Consider the following 9,980-nt stretch of genomic DNA (forward strand, 5'->3'; position numbering starts at 1 on the left):
AAGCATTTGACACTGTTGATCATTGTATTTTAAAACTTAGACTCTTCCAGTCAGGACTCTCTGAGAGAGCAGTGGCATGGTTCTCAAACTACCTCAGTAACAGGTCTCAGTGCATAAAATCTGACGGTTTATGTTCTAACTTTCTTACAGTGCACAATGGAGTGCCACAGGGTTCTGTATTAGGTCCACTTCTATTTATCATTTACATAAACAATCTTGGTCTAAATGTGCCAGATGCAAATTTGCACTTCTATGCTGATGATACAGTTATTTACAGCTGTGGTTCAACTCTTGTCCAAGCCATTGACTCTTTGCAGAAAGCCTTTTTTGCTGTCCAGCACTCATTACTTCAGCTGAAACTTGTTCTCAACGCAGACAAAACAAAGCTCATGCTGTTTTCTAAATCAAGGAATTTGGCCCAAATAATCCCATCGGTAACCACTCTTGAAGGTAATAAAATAGAGTTGGTTCACACCTATAAATATCTGGGAATCTTAATTGATGACTCGCTCACCTTCAAACCACATGTAGAGAATCTTGTGAAAAACCTGAAGTTAAAACTGAGATTTTATTTTCAAAATAAGTTGTGTTTCTCTTTTAATACAAAGAAGCGGCTTGTTGCTGCAACATTCTTGCCTGTGCTGGATTATGGTGATATTCTATATATGAATGCTTCTGCTCAGTGTCTTCGAATGGTTGATTCTGTGTATCATGCTTCTCTGAGGTTCATCACTAACCGTAAATTTCAGACTCACCACTGTGAGTTATACTCTCAGGTAGGATGGCCTGCTTTGGTAAGTCGGAGGAACTCTCATTTATACAGTTTTATATATAAGGCAATACTTGGGTTGCTGCCTTCTTATATATGTTCCCTGCTTGCAATGAAACATGCTGGTCGGTATTCTCTTCGTCCGCATGGTTACTTGTTGCTTTCTGTTCCACTTGCCCGAACTGAACTTGGTAAAAGAGCTTTTGTCAATTTAGCACCCTCGGCTTGGAACAAACTGCAGAAGGACTGGAAAATAACTGAATTCATTTCATTAAGTGCTTTTAAATCTAAACTACGAATCCTTGAGGCCAAGTCCATAATATGCAACTGTTTTAATTAGATTGATTGTCATTTTAACTGCCTTTTTTTTTTTTTTTTTTTTTTAATTGAATTTTATTTTTATTTGTTTTCTTTCACTTACCTGTGTTTGAGTAATCTCTGTAACTGTGAGACACCTGCTGCTGCCTATCTTGGCCAGGTCTCCCTTGAAAAAGAGGTTTTTAATCTCAATGGGATCTTCCTGGTTAAATAAAGGTTAATAAATAAATAAATAAATAAAACAAATTTCAGTGAGCATCAAGCACCTTGTACAGCTGATTTGTGTAACAGAGGCCTCAACAGGTCTCATTTCCTTTCATCAGAACAGAAAAGACAGAGTAACAAGTGTGATTTTGTTCTTTATAAACAATGTACAGTGTAGAAGAGCTACTGATGCTGTGCTGTTTTTCTAATTGTTTGGTTCATTTTTAATGTCAGCATTTTGTTCAAATCAGATCAAATAATGAAACTGGTTTTGCAATATTATATTACCATATCTAGCTTCCACCATAATAAATATTGAGTTATGCAGAATGTATGATGTAATTTGATACGTAGATGATGTGCAGAACACAAACTGCTCTGTGTGTATGTCCTGTTGACTGTAGATTGTGATGAGTGTTCACTGCCCTCCAGTGGTCACAGTGAGGAACTACAACAATAATAATAAAGATATGAACTCAGTTTCTCACCATCATTCTTGTCTGTTATTAATAAAGTGTATCATTAGCATTATTTATGACTTCTGCTAAATGATAGATTCCAATGCACTAAACAAAATACAGTGGAACCCTGACTGTTGAAAATTTTCGTAAGTCGAAGCCCCATCGCGCTTTTTGAGTAAACGATAGGCTATAGGCTAATTGCTAACTGCAACAACGTTCAAGTGGAACAGCAAAGCGCAAGTATGAAAGCCAAGGGGGTTGTCACATGATTCGGAAGGCATTGTGGGCATTGTAGGCATTCTGGGCTCATTCAGGTGAATTATTCCAGTCTCTGTATATGTGTAGTGGACAAAATATTAGAAACACAGGTGAGCAACTAAACACTGCACATATACAGAACGCATCATTTAATACCTGACTGGATTAAAAGTAAAACAAAAGTCCCCACACCAATTTCTCAGTTTGTCATAATGCATGTGGATAATACAAATCTATAACAACTGAAAACTAAACTGATCGACTTTAAGAGCTTGTTCAGAAAATGAGTCACTGTTAGAAATTTGTCAACCTGCAGGGCCAGCACCCCTATACGGGAACCAATGTGGGTGATGGGACTCACCCAGCTCCAACTGCTGCAAGGCCATCCAGGTTTCTCTCCTGCCTCCTCTGATATGGAAATGGTGGTCCTGAGAGCAGGTGCAGTTTATGTCTGCCACACCTGTTCCCTTCTAGATTGTTTAGCTGTTAATTACAGGGTTCATTTAGTGGCCCGGACAGTCGGCCCCAAGAGACTTTAAAGAGATTTTAAATAGCTGGAGTAACATCTAAGAGCTATTTACACTACAACTAATTCTAAGATTAAGTTAAAAAATGTTCACAATTTAGACCTTAATTGCAGGATATTTTATTAAAGCAGTTTAGCAAAAACAGAATAAAAAAATAGTATCAATAAAACAAAATGATTATAATAACTTTAATTATACTTAACTAACCTACTCTCCGAGCGCAAATTGGATCACATTTTGGAGAAGCTCACTGCGGTCGTGAGTTCTCAGAATCGGCTCTTTGAGCACAAGAATGACAACATCATGGAGCGTAAGGTTGATGACATCATGGAGAAGCTCGCAGCTCTCCAATGGGAGATTGAGAGACCAGTGTCGGACTGTTAGAACAGCTTTGAAATTCATATGAGTTGTTCCCACTAAAGTAAAAAACACCATCACTTCATGCGGATACCCCTTTGGCGCCAGCTGTGGTGTCAAGGATGGAGCTGAACAACAACACCCTGATAACGACTGTGTTTAGACTGTTTAGACTGTTCTATGCATTCCATGCAAGGCCACCTGGGTTGGCTGGAAGACTGTTTACTTAGCCTGCCAGGGCAAAGGACACTGTCTCAGCTGAACTCTGGACATACACACACACACACACAAACATATATACACAAGCAGATACACACTCATCCCCCCTCCCCCTCCAAACGCCTTCGACACTTATTCCCTTCCGATGCTGACGGTGGATCATGGAGACCAGCGCATAGGCTGCAGGCCCGGATGTACTGTCTACACTGGCTGTCTCTCACCCTTTACCCACCCCTGTTGATTGTCACACTGGAGCGATGTTCCTTTGTTGACGATAAGAAGCAGAAGAGATTTCAGTGCTAAAAAATGATGCTGTTTGTGGAGAGTGTGACGGTGTTGTTTGAGTATGTTAACTAAACCACATGCCAACAGATTTAATGGATGTGATGATGGGAAAATGTTGCTTACATCGCTTCACTGAAATTGTTCTTTGAAGGATTTTCTCTAACTATAAGATTTATTATTATTTATTGTTTGACATCATTAATTATCCCTGTCTGGATGTTGTGTTTGACCACAGTGATGCGAGCACCCAGCCCCGGACACCAAGAAACACCAATGCACCAACGCCTCAGCCACCGACAGAGAGTGTGGTGAGGGGAGGGCCTGAGATGTTCCCAGAGAGGTGGAGTCTAAGACCCGACCTGACATATAGACACAAACGTGCATTCCCACCCTCATGCACACATATACAGACACAAATGGACACTGTAGACACAATCACACTCCCCAAGCATACACTATACCCCAGGTCCAGTATGGTGCCCTACTGTGCTCCAATGGGACAAATGAATGACATCGGACACTAAAATCACATGAAATTGCTCGGCTGGGCAAAAATGGACAACTGACATACTTTATTAAACCCGAAGGAAATTATAGAGTGTTGAGTTTACAACAAAAGCCTAAATTGTATCATTTAATTAGTGATGTGACGCTCTGTATCGAGGCTTCAAAGTTTGTGTCGAGTAATGGAGGGGGCGTTTCTGCGATGCGCGTATCGAGGCTTGCTTCATTTATGGGAGGAGCTGAAAATGATGACGTCCGAAGCCTTGCTGCCCGGCTGTACCACGTGACTGGTTCAGGAAGTGCTTCGAACTTTGCCGCGAGCTATGACAGCGATATAAACCCCTCAGACTTCATTCAAAATGTGGGTGTTTGATGGAGAGTTGTGGTTAGTGACATTTGGGAGAGAGTTTGGAGGTTTAGGAGAGTGAGGAGAGAAAGTCAGGAGAGAATGGAGCCAGCTAAGAAGAGGAGGATGTCGTCCCCTGTGTGGGAACATTTTGATCTTATTCCTCCCAACAAGGTATGTAAATTTCTACAGAAGATGTATTTTCATAATACTGATGGTGCAATACAATTCACCGATTGTGGAACAAGACCAGGTGAGCCATCAAATGCCATGATAATATAGCATGCTGTAATGTTACTAAATCATATAACAATATTATACAACTGTAATAAGTTACGTGTGTGATATTTATATTTGTGCTTTGTTCTCCTGAGGAAAGACAATAAAAACAATCTCAAATAGATGAAGACCTGGTTAGCATGGTGATTGAGGACTCCCAGCCATTTAGCATTGTGGAGGACAAAGGATTTAAAAGATCTGTTAAATCATTAAATCCTAGCTATGTTCTCCCCACTAAAAAGGTCATAAAAGCAGTGAAACTTTAGTTTTTACAGAATAAAATGTGAACAGGCAGGACTGAGGCTCAAAGCCTCAGTGTGTAGCCAAATGGACCAAATGAAGCTTCAAGACGCTTTGTGCTGGGGTGAACCAATTGGATGAAAAGCTTCACTGCTTCATGAAGCTTCATCTGCCCATCACTACATTTAATACAGTAAATCACAAGGAATAAAAAAATGGGTCCAACACAAGCTTCAGAATAAAAGGTCCATTATTCTTGAACCACTGCTTCAAAGTGTCTTCAGTGCAGAGAAACACACATGACCAATGGCGTCAACTGGTTGGTTCACAGGTTCAAACCATAACATGAGATGCTTCGTAACGCTTCATCAGTGCTGTGTGAATGTGTGTTTCTGAAAGCAGGAGAAAACAAACTAAAAACCGTTTCCACAGGTACGCCTTCTTCCAACCGCGGCTTTAAACAAGTTTATAGCTCCATCTTTGCAAAACTGTATTTAAATCATTCATACAAGCCTGAGTTACACCGAAAACATGATTACTGAGAGACATTGTTCTGCTGTCTCCACTTTCACCACTAGATGTCACTGAAACTGAGCTTTGGATGAATGAAGTGGTTCAATACTGGTGCATTGCTTCATTTGTGCATCGAGCTGCTGTTTAACTCCAAGTTTAAGACACACAAATCCACGACAACATGTCACCGCTGCACCACTAACCTTATCCAAAGAGTGTCCATCAGTCTTCAACGAGCTCTGCTTAGCTTGTTCGCTCTGAAACCAAGCACTGCTACATGCACTGCAGTCTCCAGCACATCAGTCCCTCCTCACAAAGGCACAGCCCTCAGTTGCATTAAGTATATTAACTTAATGGAATCGAGGTAATGAACTCAAGTCATTGCCTCCATTCCACTCTTTAGTTTGGCTCTGAACGCAGAGCATTATTCAGAAAAGAGGAAACAATCCAGCAAAACAGTCCTGTAACTGCACTGCATAGTTACTTTTGTACAGACACTTTCACTTTTTGCTGAGGGGGTCTGCAGTGCTATGAAAGCAAGAAGGCGTGTCCATGACTCTTCATCACATACAGCCATCAAGGTCCTGCAGGCAAAAGCAGACAGTTCTTCTTCTTCACCCGCTTTCACACCTTGGCGCATGTGATTAGAGGATCACCAGGGGGTCCTTTGTCCCTCCTTGGGGATACCCCACTGGGTTTAAATCTGGGACTCTCGGCCATTTGACCTTAGAACTGAAGAAGCTTCTCGGATGAGAGGTGAAACGTCTTCAAGCAACTTAAAGAAGTCCAGACGCTTTTCTTTGCAAACTCCTTCGACTACACTTGGAAAGTTTTCTGAACTTTGTCCGCATGAAGAAGATGCAGCAGAAGAGACGTGGTGGTCGCTGTGTTACAAAAACAGCTTTTACAGGCTAAAGAATCTCACTCTCAAGGTGTGCGACCACTAGAAGGAGCAGTGGAGATGGACCGTGGGATTGGAGGTGCCTTTGACAGGGAATATGGGCCAAATACCCCTAACTCCATCAGACCTGGTAAACCTCCAGAAGCTGGTAGCTGTACTTGAGTCATGCAGGTAAAGAAAACTATTCAACTTATTGTTACCGTTTCTTCAAAAAGCTCTATAGCTGACAGTTATTGTGGAGATTAAAAACAATTTTCTTGAACTGTCTAGTTGTGACTGAGCTTCTTGGAGGTGAGACATACGTCTTGTGTTCAGTGGCAGCCTGCATCACACCATGGAGGTCTCTGATGATGAAACTACATGGTGAAATTTAACACTGCCTTCACAAAAGACCTATCCCAACGTGCAGCTACACTCAACCATCAGTGGCTCAAGACAGCTACTGTCCTTGACCCACGCTTTAAAGGATTTAAAGTTAGAAGGACCAGCCCTGCTGCAGGAACAGTGTGAAGATGCCACCACAGGAGAGCCAGCAAAGACAAAGAGCCTCCTCCTCTCTCCTTCAGATGAGGAAGCCCTGTGTAAAAGGGCCCCGAGATTATACAGAGCAGAATGCACCATCAGTGAGACAGACTGCCCGCTGCAGTGGTGGTCCAGTCGAGCAGGGACCCACCCACCTGGCCTGCAAGTATCTGATTGGTCCTGCCACATGTGAACAGTTTGTCTAAGTAACTGGCTGAAATAGACAGTAAATAAGCATGGAGGCATTGTGAGTCCAATGGGTTTGTTATTTTTTGCACTAAAATGTTGGATGATCAAACTGTTTAGCCTAATGTACAAAATAATGTTGGCTAAGAGTTGGTGTAGGGTGAAGCTGCTCAAATAACCTTTTATGTTTCTGCCGTATTTTTTTTAAGAAGAAAAACTGCACTTTGTGTTATTGTTATTATTATTTAAAGACAATGCAAATGTACTTAAAATAGCACTTTATTTTTAAATAGAAACACATGGGAGACATAACATAACATGACAGGGAGGAAGCAAAACTGACAACACTTGCAATAGGACACAAGACTGTCAAAGTAAAACAGGAAACATTTCTTTGTTCCTTTTGGATGAAAAAAGGTGAAGCTTGCAAGGCTAAATCTGTGCTTATGCTGTGCTGACAGACATAAGAAGAGGACAGATCCGAGGTCCACAGCTGGAGGCTGAACCAGCTGCTGGTACTCTCTATAATGAGAGGGAAATGTGGAAGTCCTTTGATTTTATTTTTAACAGTGACCACGGCTTTCTCCAGTTCCTCATCAAAAGAAATAAATTATGCAGATAGAAAAAAGAAAATCTGTCAATAATTAAAAAAAAATAAAAATTTATGGTTCCTTTATTTTGTTCAGGCTGTTCAGACATCTTAGCAAAATCATGTTTTAGAAATTATAAATAATGAAGTTAATTGTTTTTATGCTTATTTATCGTGGCACTAAGTTGAGCTGTACAGTATTCAACAGTTATAATTTTAGAGGTTTCACATTAAAAAAATTCTAATAAAGATTTGGACATGCATAAAACGGTCTCGTGTTTATTAAACGAAACCGAAAGCATGGTTAATACAACACTCTTTAACGAACAGTTATACTGCAGGTTCTGTGCATGTGGACAGACGGCATCCTTAAGGCCGACTGTGCTGCAGCCTTTAGATTTTCATATCAAATAAGTTTTCATGCAATTCTGTTCTGGGTCTACCTTGACCTTTAGTTTTTTATTTTTATTTTTTTTGGGTGACAGTTTATGCAGTGAAGGAAATAAGATCTGTCCCCCATCATCTCTGTGCCTTAACATCAAACAGCAGATCGTCAGTCCATTTCCTTTATTAAAGCTTTCTTTATTTCACACTTTTCCACCTTAACCACTTGGATGTGGAAAACTGAAAACTTTTTCAGTTTTCCACATAAGAAAAGTGGAGATAACGGTGCGCGGGCAAGTCCTCCGACCTTGGCTCCTGGAAGTTCACAACAGGACATCCAAACCCTTTGCCCACCCTCCCTCACCCATTGGGGTCCTGACAGATTCATTAAACGGTATACTCCAACTTAACAACACCTTCGGAATGCAAGAAATTGTTAAAACCAACCCACCCAAACCGTATATCTGGAGGTAAAAGACACAAGAGAAACACATTTTTACAACCCACATCTCATGTACATTCAAACCCAGTGGCACATAAGTATTTAATCTGTCTGTCCAGATCCTCTCCATCCTCCTCCAAAAAGAAAAAAATGTTTTTATATTTAATGTAAACAAAAAATGCTTAACCAAAATGTGGAAAGGAAAAGTCACAAAAAAACAATAAAGAACAGCTCAACAGCTCACACACACACAGAGACAGACCCAGGGCAATTCTTCCTGGATCATTTATCAACATTCAAACCAACACAGTCCGCACTGACTATTCTTCTGGACCTCAGCGGATCCACCAAACTTCAGACCACGCCGGATCTGTTAATATCAACAACGCTGTACACCCAGCTGATTCTACACTTCAGACCACGCCGGATCTGTTACTCCAGCACAATAAACACTGATTTTTTCCTTCAAAATCAGTTTACCAAGAGCCACAAAACCGTTTCTGACTATTTTCTGAAATTCTAAATCCCGTCTCATTCACTGCTGAAGTTCTAGTTCAATGAACACATGTGTCGCAGTTTAAAATTAAGAGGAAGTTGTTCACACCCAACAGCTGCAATGAATGTGTGTGTGTGTGTCTATTCGAACACAAGCTTTCTCAAATCACACAAAATATAGCATCAAAAAGTCCTTTTCTGACTCCTATTGTCAGGCAATTCATCACCTGAAAATCATGGGATCCGACACTATTTCAAAACCTGGGTATCTGCCAGGCAGTGATACACGCAACATTCAGTGTCAAATCAGTCAACCTTGACGCCTGCACTGACTCAGAGTAGACTCAGAAATATTCACTCAATACTTCTCACAACCAGCAATGTTTCTTTACAGGACCACAGCAGATCCACTGACATTTATCAACATTAACTCAGTAATGTCAACATTTATTCTTCTCAACATTACTTTCTCAGAAAACCTATCAAACACTTGGCTTCCTGAAATTCTGCCTCACATGAGAAAACCTTGCACAACCCAAGGTTTGTTTGTCGCACCTCTATGTCCAAGATTACTTTCTCTATGAAACAATAACTTTCACATAAACAAACAAATAAACAAAACAGTGAAGAAGGCGCAGCAGCGCCTCTTCTTTCTCAGGAGACTGAAAAGATTCGGCATGAGCCCCGCATCCTCAGGACCTTCTATCGCTGTGCCATTGAGAGCATCCTCACCGGATGCATCACCACCTGGTATGGCAACAGCACACGCTTACAACCGCAAAGCTCTCCAGAGAGTAGTGCGGTGTGCTGAACGGATAATTGGAGGTGAGCTTCCTCCTCCAAGACATCTACAGGAAGCGGTGCCTGAGGAAAGTGGGAGGATCATCAAAGACTCCAGTCACCCCAGCCATAAACTCTTCAGACTACTTCCATCAGGAAGGAGGTTCTGCAGCATCCGGTCCCGAACCAGCAGACTGAGAGACAGCTTTTTCCACCAGGCCATCAGACTGCTGAACACGTCATAGACACCTCACCCTCACTACTGGAACTTCAACATTATGCACTCCATACTGTACATTAATGCCACTGTTTTACACATACCTACCTCTGTATATTTTATATATCTTATTTTATTGTTTACTCTATTTCATTTGTAAAACATGTATATAAACACTCACACA

The sequence above is a fragment of the Oreochromis aureus genome, linkage group 19 (genome assembly GCF_013358895.1).
Source record: "Oreochromis aureus strain Israel breed Guangdong linkage group 19, ZZ_aureus, whole genome shotgun sequence".
NCBI classification, from domain to species: Eukaryota; Metazoa; Chordata; class Actinopteri; order Cichliformes; family Cichlidae; genus Oreochromis; species Oreochromis aureus.